The sequence below is a fragment of the Pelophylax lessonae genome (genome assembly GCF_965119305.1).
Source record: "Pelophylax lessonae genome assembly, chromosome: 4".
Classification (NCBI taxonomy): Eukaryota; Metazoa; Chordata; class Amphibia; order Anura; family Ranidae; genus Pelophylax; species Pelophylax lessonae.
The window spans coordinates 93536366-93549522 of record NC_138771.1 but is presented as its reverse complement, the minus strand read 5'-3'; positions in this window follow the sequence as shown (position 1 = coordinate 93549522).

Here is a 13157-nt window from a genome sequence, read left to right as displayed (position 1 = left end):
CAAAAGGTGGCGCTACAAAGTATTAACTTAAGGGGGCTGAATAATTTTGCACGCCCAATTTTTCAGGTTTTTATTTGTTAAAAAAGTTTGAAATATCCAATAAATTTTGTTCCACTTCATGATTGTGTCTCACTTGTTGATTCTTCACAAAACATTACAGTTTTATATCTTTAAACATTACAGTTTTATATCTTTATGTTTGAAGCCTGAAATGTGGCAAAAGGTTGCAAAGTTCAAGGGGGCCGAATACTTTCACAAGGCACTGTATACATATACAGTACACCAATTGGATATGGACTAGTACTCTCATGTTTATGCTATGTACTGTTTAAAACAGATTCAACATAATGTATTTTTGTGTGTGTGTGCCAAGTGGTGGTAGAGACCTCTGTGTGGGTAACTTACCCCCTGATGTAGGTAACTATGTTTTATTTTTTTTGAAAAGTGGACCATCAAGGCCTGAAAGTGCTTTTACTGGTTGGCGTGAACTCACTAACAAACTCTGCACCATTGAGTTAATTCCCCAAAAAAAAAATATATATATATATATATATATATATATATATATATATATATATATATATTTAGTTTTATCCTTGATTGAAAAGTAAATTTAACATACAATTGTGGATTCCAACGAAAAGAAACAATTTTCTTCAAAAAAAACCTACAAAAAGTAAACTTTGAGACTAAAGTGCTATTTTTTCAGCGACTGATTTTGGGGAGTAGTTCTCCCTTGTGATGTATGTAACATAAAATGACTGCCGTATCAAGTCCTGGTCAGCCATTTGATGATCGTATCACAGAGGCAAAACCAGAGTGTATTGTGTTTCATTTAGGTGAGCAATTGCTGCACTGGCGGACCGCAGAGATGTCAATAACATAAAGCTCTGACTGATCTCCTCCAAACAAAGCCTAACAAAGCCCTTGTACCTATTGTTGTTATCGGAGTGAGCAGACCAATGTGGAGGCTCATCTGCACACAACAAAGGTGGAATGAAGCAGCTGTATAATATGACCGAGCTGCTTTCAGCTAAGTGTAGGGATTAGTGCAGTGCTATAAATAATGGCCTGTCCTGATAGCAGACACTCATTTTCTCTAAAAGAGCCCAAAATAATAGTAAGTGCTTAAATGTATCTTACCTTTTTAGGTAACCTCATAAAGCTCCAAAACGGTATAATGTCACAGAGAAGGCAAGATCTGGAAAAGAATCAGTGTATTATCAGTTAGAAGATCTTTCAATCTCTGTATAGTGAGTTATATTATACTCAGATAGTAAAATATCTAAAAATCTAGCCCTGTAATAATAATAATAGAGGTCTATAAATGAATCAAAGGTTTTATTGTTTCAATGGCATAAAATTTTAGACAGTGGGTGGGCATTATTTTTGGTGTTCCCTATAATCTTGCTCTGGGTGAGCTTTATTCTTTTGGTGAATGCAACACGTCCTCTTTAGGAAAGACTTGTTCAATTCCTAATAACCAACTCTGCATATACTATACACTGCAGCATTTGTTACCAAAAAGATATTATGAAATCAATTATCAACATGTAAAGCTGTCCAACTCTTTCTAAAACTTTCATCAGCAGCAACTTCCTGCTTATTTCCTGTTTATCATTTATCTATCAATTTCCCAAAAGCTGTATCTATAGGATTAAAAAGAAATTACACTTGAAAGTGTGAAAGAACACCTTCTGAAATTCAAACTTTCAGAGCACTTAGAAAAATAAAATGAATATGATTATAAAGCAAATATTGCCTAAAAGTGATAATAAATCCTCCGTTTTTAGGCACTTTCAGCATCTGGTGTATTCAGCATCTGGTTTAATCACTTACAGAGTATGCAACGTCTAAGGCTCCATGTACACGGGACGCTGGAAATGGCCGTTTAGGAGCAGTTGGGCGTTTATTTCAGAAGCCCCTGAACCCATCTACATTTTATCTTATCTGTCCATGTACACCAGGTCGTTTACAGTCATTTGCAGGCAGTTGCGTTCAGGGACCGTTTTCAGAACGCAATTATTTGCGTTCGAACGTGTGTTTCCCGGCGTTCCAAACGCACAAACGCGTCCGAACGCGTCCGAACGTGTCTGAACGCGATGACCCGTGTTTAGCGTTCGCGTTTTTCCATTTTAAAGGGAAATAATTTTTTTGACCTCTAGGAACGCTTCTAAACGCAAACGCCCGCAAACGCTGCTAAACGCTCGCTAAACGCGGGTACAAACGCGACCGAACGGACGTTTCAAACGTCCTAAAAATTCCAGCATTCAAAGGGACTTTTAACAACGTCCCGTGTACATGGAGCCTAAGTGTGCAACATCATATACGCTCCCCAGCCTTCAGAACTGCCTTAAATCTTCATGGCATAGATTCAACAAGGTGTTGGAAACATTCCTCAGAGACTTTGGACCATATTGGCATTATAACAACCAGTGGCGGAGCCAGAGGGTTAGCTGGGGTGTCAATTGACACCCCAGAAAAAGTCCCTGCCACCCCTGTTGCCACCCCGATCCTGGCTGGCAGCAGAGGAATCACAGGCAGTGGTGGGATCAGCCGGTTCGCAGAACCGGCTGATCCCTCTAAGCTGGCGGCCAGGGTCAGGGAGCAGCAGAGCAGTGCGTCCCGAAGCCGAGCCCGCCCATTCTGTGACAATAGTGAATGAAAATTCGCTATTGTCACATGGATCCTCCTCCGGCCAATCAGGGAGCGGGTCCTCCCGCTTCCTGATTGGCCGAATGGCAAACGCCGTGCCATTGGTCGAGGAGGCGCCGGCGGGAGGACTGAGAAGATGCAGGGAGCCGCGGACCGATGAGAAGCTGCTGTGATGACCGTCCGTCCATGAGGTAAGTAAGCTGGTCTCACGGGGGGGGGGGGACGCTGGCACTCTGCAATGATTGCGGGCAAATGCTGTGGCTGTGGCACTCTGCAATAATCATTGGGGGCATTGCTGTCTCACTGCAATAATCATTGGGGGCAAGGCTGTCTCACTCTGCAATAATCATTGGGGGCAAGGCTGTCTCACTCTGCAATAATCATTGGGGGCATTGCTGTCTCACTCTGCAATAATCATTGGGGGCATTGCTGTCTCACTGCAATAATCATTGGGGGCATTGCTGTCTCACTGCAATAATCATTGGGGGCATTGCTGTCTCACTGCAATAATCATTGGGGGCATTGCTGTCGCACTCTGCAATAATCATTGGGGGCAAGGCTGTCGCACTCTGCAATAATCATTGGGGGCATTGCTGTCTCACTCTGCAATAATCATTGGGGGCATTGCTGTCTCACTGCAATAATCATTGGGGGCATTGCTGTCTCACTCTGCAATAATCATTGGGGGCATTGCTGTCGCACTCTGCAATAATCATTGGGGGCATTGCTGTCGCACTCTGCAATAATCATTGGGGGCATTGCTGTCTCACTGCAATAATCATTGGGGGCATTGCTGTCTCACTGCAATAATCATTGGGGGCATTGCTGTCTCACTGCAATAATCATTGGGGGCATTGCTGTCTCACTGCAATAATCATTGGGGGCATTGCTGTCTCACTCTGCAATAATCATTGGGGGCAAGGCTGTCTCACTCTGCAATAATCATTGGGGGCATTGCTGTCTCACTCTGCAATAATCATTGGGGGCATTGCTGTCTCACTCTGCAATAATCATTGGGGGCATTGCTGTCTCACTCTGCAATAATCATTGGGGGCATTGCTGTCGCACTCTGCAATAATCATTGGGGGCAAGGCTGTCTCACTCTGCAATAATCATTGGGGGCATTGCTGTGGCACTCTGCAATAATCATTGGGGGCAAAACTGTATCCTGTCTGTATCCTCTGATCACCACCACCTGTATCCTGTCTTTACTAGTAATGGCAGCGATCATTAGAGGGACTGCGACATTGCGGTGGACGAATCTGACACTAAATTACACTTTGTATATTGACCCCCCAAAATAATACCTAGCCACCCCTTTGCCACCCCTGTTTTAAAAGTCTAGCTCCGCCACTGATAACAACACACAGTTGCTGCAGAATTGTCGGCTGCACATCCGTGATGTGAATCTCCCATTTCACCACATCCCAAAGATGCTCTGGATTGAGATTGGATTGAGATCTGGTGACTGTGGAGGCCATTGGAGTAGAGTGAATGCATTGTCATGTTCAAGAAACCAGCTTGAGGATTTGAGCTTTGTGACATGGTGCATTATAATGCTGGAAATAGCCATCAGAAGATGGGTACACTGTAGTCATAAAGGAATGGATATGGTAAGTAACAACACCCAGGTAGGCTGTGGCATTTAAACAATACTCAATTCGTACTAAGGGGCCCAAAGTGTGAAAGAAAAAATCCCCCATACCATGTTCATGTTTCATGTTTTTACATCAAATTCTGAGCCTACCATCTGAATGTCACAGCTGCAATCGAGACTCATCAGACCAGACAACATTTTTCCAATCCTCTATTGTCCAATTTTGGTGAGCCAGTGGGAATTGTAGACTCAGTTTCCTGTTCTTAGCTGAAAGGAGTGTCACCCAGTGTGGTCTTCTGCTGCTGTAACCCATCTGCTTCAAGGTTCGATGTGTTGCTTATTCAAAGATGGTATTCTGCATACCTTGGTTGTAACGGGTAGTTATTTGATTTACTGTTGCCTTTCTATCATCTTGAACCAGTCTGCCGATTCTCCTCTGGGCTCTATGATCATCAGCTAACCGTTCTTCTCTCTCAGTGGAGAGCGAACACGGGTGTCAGGCGCCAATTGGAGCCGCCTGACACACGAATCGGCTTCCCCGCTGACGAACGGGGGTGGGATCGTCCCTACGTCGCTTTGCCCCGGAGTGGCTGCCTGCCGCAGTATATCTGCGATGGGCGGTCGATAAGTGGTTAAGCTAAAAAAAAAAGCTGAACATTTAATACGACCTTAATACATTTAATATTTGAAAAATTATCTTTGTATACAAAAATGAAGAAGTGTTTAATAATGCAATTAATCAGCTCATTCGTCCTAAGTGCTAGGAGAAATCTGGAAACACAGGTTCCCACTGTGATAACTGCGGATATTTAAAAAAAATGACCGACCGATTTGAATTCTGTGTGAAGAATAGCTGGTTGTTAAACAGTGGGCTGAGATGCCGGCCACTGCATCCTTAAAGCAGAGTTCCACCCAAAAGCTGATCTGCTTCCTCCCCCCCTCCGGTGCCACATTTGGCACCTTTCAGGGGGAATGGGGGAGGGGGGAACGGGTACCTGTTATTGACAGGTACCCTTCCCCACTTCTAGGAGACAGCACAGTGGCGCCGTCCCTCAGAAGTTCGGCCTCCTCCTCCTTTCCCTGCCGCCGAGCCAATTAAAATGCACAGCGCGCTTTGCGTATGTGCAGTAGGGATCAGACTGTGAAGCTGAGAGGCTTCACTGCCGGTTTCCCTTAGAACGAATGGCGACGGCAGCACCCGGCAGCACACATTGGCTGGGGTGCTGACATTGCAAGGTCCCTGGATAGGTAAGTGTGTATATATTAAAAGTCAGCAGCTATGCTATTTGTAGCTGCTGACTTTTATTTATTTTTTTTCCCAGCTGGAACACCTCTTTAACAACTGATGAGTCATCAGCTGTCAGCTGGCTTCCCCACTGACAGCTGAAATGTAAACAAAACATTGCTGACAATAGAAATTTCAGAAAAAAAATGGCCCTTTGGGTCTGGTATGGATTGTAAGGGGAACCCCACTCCAAAATCCATACTAGATCCTTATCCGAGCATGCAGTCCGGCAGGTCAGGTAATGGGGGGTGAGCGAGTGCCCCCCTTTCTGAACCATACCAGACCACATGCCCATTCTCCAAAAATGTGTAAAAAAATGAATAAAAACAATTCCTTTATTAAAAAATAAAAAACAATGTCTCCAAATGTAGATCCATCTCACGCCACCTGCCACACCACCGAACCTGGAAAAAAAAACATCCAGCCTCGTCATACGCTTCCTGCGAACTGCCTGATCCTCCACAGTGACCGGCTTCCCGTCCCGCTGCTTAATAACCAGCTATTTTTCACACAGAATTCAAATCAGTTTTTCATTCTAAAAATTTGGAATTAGTTAGAAAATAAATAAATGAAATTAAATGTAATGCTGACTAAATACAATTTAACAAATTCTAAAACCACACTAAGCAAATTCCAAAGCATACAAAATTAGTAATATGATGAATATATACAAAATTAATGTTCTGCAAATGTCTAATTTCAGCAAAGCCAAATTTCTATAAATCTAATCTATCTAATCTATGAAATTGCAGCAAACAGTGTACTTACCCAAATGTCAGGACATTATAAATGCATCCGTCCTTTCTTGAGGTGATCACCTGAGCCAGCAGTTCATATACCAGCCAGAGGTATTTTCCACCTGAAAGCAATTTCTAAATAAAACATACATTTGAAATGGGTATGAGGGAAAATGTCCTTGAAAGTCCAGAGAAAATCAGGAGATTTCAGCAAAATCTTCCCACTTTGGCAAAATGCATTGGAGCCAAAGGAGAAGGCAAAGCTTTCTACACTGTTTACAAAATTGAACATTGTGTTAGAATTTTTTCTCCCAGTTCCAGCACTGGGTGTGAATCTTGGCATACACTGTGTGACAGCTGATAGGAGGAAAGGCACACACCCCCGTTCCACATAGGAAAAGGAAGGAAGAAACATGCATTGCTATGCTGTGATTAAAATAAATACAAAAAACGTGCTGCGCCAGACGTGCACCAATAAACATAATTGATGTTAATATAATCAATAACTGAAGTCCATACAAGCTGTGATTGTGCTCAAAATCCAATAAATGTGCATTAGTGTCCAAATCAGAAATGCAATCTGGTGAAAAGTGCACACCAATCTGTGAAATCCCTCCACCTGCTAGATTGGCCTCTCACCTCCAAACAGGACCCAGACGGGCCAGCAAAAGCATGTACTGAGCATATCAGACTCCTGGAAAGACACTCCAGCCTCTCACCTCCGGAGGTCTCAAGACACGGGACATGCGATGCAAAATATAAAAGGGAAAATATAGTGCTCTCCGTTTCAACAATCAGGCTTTATTGAGGAAAATAGAAGTTTACTCACATGTACAGGGCACTTCACCGTGCCTGTTGTTATGGCAATAGTAATAGCGTGTGTCACTCGAGAGATGTTCGGGGTCGGTCACGCAAGCTCCGCCCCCTATACGCGTTAAGACGAGCGTATGGGTCCAACGTCTTCCTCTTCCTATGCTGTGATTAGACCATCTCTCTGCTAATCTATCTCTATGCACCCAATCTGACACAATTTTTCAGCTGCTTGTATCTCCTGTGTCAGAGAACTTGTCAGAAGTTATCATGCTGGGGTTATTATGAGGGTTCTTCCATTGCCCATTCACACACATAAGATGGAGGAGCAAAGCTTTACCAGTTACTTGCTTACCCTTGGGATGCATCTTTGCATTTCACTTATTTTTTTTTTTTTTTTTTTTAAATTATGTTAAAAGATTATCCATTACATCACATAACTGTTACCACCATGTAAATTGTATTATTCTTGTTATTATTATGGCAGTGCTTAGCTGATTGAACTTCATGAAGGGGTTGTGATATGTCAAGCAGTTGCTCCTAGGTAGTATCACCTTTCGGTTTTAGCAACACTTGTATGTTGGGTCATGCTAGAGAAATCAGTCCGATTTATAGGCCGTTGATATAATTTTCCCTGCATTGTGTAACACAGCAGAGCCTACCTAAACAGAAGGTATTTTCAGGTCTCATTGTCATCACAGGACCATCAATAAGGGGTTTATTCCTCAATTAATGATAGTGGGTGGAGCCATGCAAATTATTCGTTCATGCTCCTATAGCAAATTGTGTATCCAATGAACCACCACAATTGTAGAAGCAGACATGGTATTTCTATTATTTCTATTAGTTAAACTGGATGGACTTGTGTCTTTATTCAACCAGACTATGCAACTATGTTATGGTGAGGTGACCCAAAATGAACCAACCCCCCCCCCCCCCCAAAGTCCACCAAAGTTCCCACATCACAGGTTCAAAAATAATTATTTAATGAAAATGGGCAGAGCCAAACGAATCATTCCTATATGTCCCTGTGGCCATTGTTGTATATCCTAATGCCTTGATTTTTTTTATTACAGATACTGTCAATTGTTAGAGAACCATTTTTTCCAAACTGCATACAGTTGGCTTGGGTTAGTTGAGTCTTGTCAGTGCAGTGTATGGAAACCATGGCTTATATATGTAGCCAAGTGCTTGGTAAAGTTAGAGAGTGAGTGAAACACTGCAATTGCTCTCTATAGTTACTGCCCTGCAGTGTTGAACTGGTTAATGGCTGTTTCCAGCAAGAAGAGGGAGCTGCTCAGCAGAAAGAATGAAAACTGTAGTCCAGAGGAGGGATTCTTTTGAGCTACATTTCAAGGAGAATGATTGCCGGGAGGAGGGAAAAGGACTGCATTTTCCCAGGCTGTACAGAGAATAACTTCCTGTTGCTGTGAGGGAGACCAGAGAGCCGTTTAGTGTATGCCATCGCTTGTTGCATATCAGTGACCAGAGCGGGATCTACAGTGCTGAGTCCTGGAGTGTTGACAGCTAGAGTTACCTGGGTGCAGAGGGAGGACTTTTTGCTGTGTGACTGGATTGTGACCTACAATATCACTGGGACTGGTGAGCTGCTGCTGCGGCTTTACCATCTGATGCTAAAGAAAGTCCTTTAGGAACTGACTATACAGCTATTCAGTAGCCTCTCTTGCTGTCTGCAGGTTTTACTGGGACTGTACTCATATGCACCACTAGGAAAACTGGTTCTCAATGCTAGCCGGCTGAGAAGATAGGTCTACGGACTGCCACTCTCATAGTTGCTCCACAGATAACTTTGCCTATTGCTTATAATGAGTTACCTCTCAGGGGACACTGCACCATATCCTAGCCATTTTCCTACAGTGCACTCTAAACAAGTTATAGTATTCTTATCCACACTGCAGTAATTGCTTATGCATATTGTTTTTTCATTGACTTTGTTGACTTCAGTCTAGTGGTACAGAACTCTATTGTAAATTACTTTGGCTTACTGAATATACAGTCTATAAGACTGTGTCTGAATCTACCCTCTCCTTGCTTATTTATGTTTCTACCACCATTTACTTTAACCCGTACAAATACATTGTATTAATTTACCACTAAATGGTCTATTTCCTGGAAAATGCGTATATTTCCTGGTACTAAGTAACGGCTGAATTGACAGTATCTATACTTGTGTTCATATAAATGCTTTCAGTAGCTTTCATTAAAAAAGGTGTGTCAGAGGAGCTGAGTTTGTTTACAGAGTCGAGGCAAAGAACAGAGAACCCATTCAACCAAGCAGCTCCTGCAGAGGTGGCGCTATATATAGAGTGAGGGTTATGGCTCAAAACAATAGTACAGTTAGACATATTATGGTATTTATGTGAGTGTAATTTAATCTTATCTGGCTTTAGAAGATCTTTCTAATCTTTATTGTCCTCTCAGGGCTTATGACATTTGGAATGACTATACTGACTGCACCAACTGTAGAATTGTAGACTAGTTCTCCAGACTCGTTATGTTTCACACTGCAGAGCCAATGAACATCCCTGACTCTCTACCTTTATGTCTTGTCAATATGCAATCTAATATAATCACATCTTCTTTTAGTATGTCAACCACATTTTATCTGTATGCAACACCTGTGGCTTAATGATTAACATGCTTGCCTTGCAGCGTTGGGGTCCTCAGTTAAAATACCAACCAGAACACTGTCTATATGGAGTTTGCATGTTCTTCCTGTGCTTACACGGGTTTTTTGGGGTCTCCTGTGGCAGACCATGGCTGCGGTTAGGGTATAAATATAAGCACTTTAGGCTGCTTGCTATAAAGTCTTAAGGCCCGTACACACGATAAGAAAATCTGTAGGGAAAATTAGTCCGATGACCGATCTGTCGATTTTCGGATTGTTAGTATGGTGCTTTCGACAGCTGACTCTTCGGCTGACAAAATCCTGATGTGCAGGCTATATAATTTTTGTCGTCCGTCAAAACAACATCCGATTTTCATCTCATTAGTACAGATTTTGACGGAAAAAATCTTAAGCGCAAGACTAGGCATGCTCAGAGACGAAAGAACACATACAAAACAATCCAGCACATGACATCACTTTTGAAGTAGAATTCTGTCGTACGGGAAAATTCGTATGAAAATAACCTCTTCACTTTTCACATCAGACTAGCATGCCACAAAAAACGGACAACAGATCGTTCGATATTCTGATTGTGTGTACGGGGCTTTAGTCTTATGTTACACGTTTTTCCTAATACTAAAACACTACATCTACTACAATATATACAACATTCTAAAAATGGCAAAAACTAAAATGTTTCTTCCTTGTAACCCTGGCAGCCAGAACACTGTACTCCATCGCATTGTATTTATATAGAATTCTACAGATTATTTCCTTGTCACTATTGGCTCACTACAGTTTTTCTCCTACAATAAGCTTGGAACTGATCATTTGATTACAGTAAGCAGGCTCTCCTACTTAGCACTACTTAGAAAATAGGAAGTGGATGAATTGCACATGTTGGCTTCATCAGAACAGTATTAGATAAAAGTATACACTGAAGTTTACTAAAATCCTTGCAGTGTCTATAGTACAGAAAAGATTGCATTTTCAGAGTAAGAGTGGTGTTACGCTTTAAGCAGCAGTTATCAAAAGGCACAATCTGGCACCTCACACTGAAGGTAAATTTGCAAATGTTATCAAGAGCATTATGGGAAAAAAATGGTCAAAGGATACCCCAGTGGTAAAAAGGAAATGATTAACAGAGAAATAAAAAAAGCTTAGGTACTTTTTTTTTATACAAGTCCTAGATGCCCTTCACTACAACAAAAGGATATGGGTCTTTGCTATTCTTTAATGTTTTCTGCTAGTCTTTCATGTTCGTGTTTTGTTTTAGTGACAATCATTTGAGGATATCTTTCAGCAGACATTGGTTAAGCAACCAAGGCCAAGGTGGACAGATTTGTCTAATCATCTACATTATTGTCTCGACTCGATCATAGTTGTGGCGGATCAATACCCATGTATTTAATGTTAGAACTTGAATCTGATATTCTCAATGTTTAACTGCACAAACAAATCAATGAGAAGCATTGATCGCCATTGATATTTGACAGTTTTTAAATACAATTAAACTACTTTTGCACCACTAAAAGCACTTGAAATAAACAACTGAGATCTATTTATACCTTAAAGAGCTACTCAAAAAATACAATGGATCAAGTGTTTGTTTTGACAGTGTCAATGTCAAGGGAAGCACTGAGATCTATAATCTTATGTATAAATAGAAACCTTAGATGCACTGTATCCTTTAGCACTCACTGCTGTTTATGAGGCACGGTCGGGCTGTTTAATGCTGACACGGTGGTATTATTATTTGTTAATTATTTATGAGTGTTTGCTTGCAAATAAGAAGCAATGATCAAACGCGGCTTATAAAAACCACTAATTGTAGCAACGTTGTCAAGCTGCCGGATTCTGTCCAAGGTATGACCTTCTGCTCACTATATTTTGCAGTTATCATTAACCCAGAGACCAAATTAAGGAAATTATATTATAAATGCTTGTGTTCCTAGACAGGAATTGAAATGTAAATAGGAGTTCAGTGGACTCAGACACAATGTCATTAAAGATATAGTTTGTATTAAGACCGATGATTTAACAAGTAACTCTAGTAACTTCAGTAACTCAAGTAAGCTAGATAATGTAGCTCTTTGTTTTCGATTTTGTGCGTTCTACACCTACAAAGGCCAATGTTTTCCGACACTCACATTTGGTATAGAGATTAAAGAAGATTTGGTACTCGATAGATGGATTTCTGATTCTTGAAAGGCCATTGTTTTTACAGAGAATCATTGTGTTTACTGTACCAACCAAGGTGAAAGCATTCAGTTGAAATTTGTAAGTAAATATCCTTCTACCACTAAATTCTGAATCCTGTGTTAAGGGGGTAGCCTTATCTGTTACTACATAGAAAGTCACAAACGCATACATTTGTTTCTCACTTCCTGAAAAAACATTCCCACTTTCATCCAATAAATGCAAGATCAAATCCTGAGGTATCAGATTCATACATTACCTAGGATTGATCCAATAAATACATATATACCCTACATACATATAGGTATCCTTATACCTAGGATTCATCCAATAAATATAAGATCAAATCCTGAGGTGCCAGATTCATACATTACCTAGAAATTTTTGCACTACCTGCTTTGTTGTTACTCCACCAGAAATCAAGTCATACACTCAATCTTTTAAGACTGCCACATGAGTGGAGTCCATATGAACAAATGCCTTGATACCCTGAGGGACCGATACAAACCAATACATATACTGTAGAAGGAATGCCTGTTCAAAACAACATGTGTTGTAATATTTTGTGCATCACAGCTTAGACTCAATATAGTATACTGGTAATATCAGGAACATGAATTCATTGGGTTTGCCTGGGCTCGGTGGTCATCAGCCATCTGATTTTCTATCTGTGGTGTAGTAAGCTGCTGGGCGTTTAGCTGGTAGTAAACTTTATTTGCTGTCACCTGTTAAAGTGATACTAAACAGAGAAGTGTTAATTACCAAAATTAATTCACGTAAATCATATATATCATGACACTGTATTTTTTTGAACCCTCCAAGTACTTTATTCCTGCAGCGCTGTTGTGTGGCCACATGATCTTTTCTGTTCTTTGGTGTAACAGAACCGCGACCCACACTGCGCTTGTGGACTTCCATCAGTATACCGCTTCCTCCCAGTCTTGAACATAGATATCAAATATTCTAGCCGCCCCCATACAAAGCTAGCCGACAACTTAGCTTGTATAAGTTCTGGAACCTTCACCTTTATTGAACAGTCACACAGAATTTATATACAGCATGGACATCCCCCTCCTGATCAGATTAACCCATCAGGTCAGGGGTTGCATGATTACATTATCATATGCAGATGAAATTGTATACAGAAATATAATTAACCTGTACTAATTATCTTGCCATCTGGACAGAAACTATATGTGAGTTCATTAACAATTAACAATAGTGCAGACAGGCTTAACAGAATAC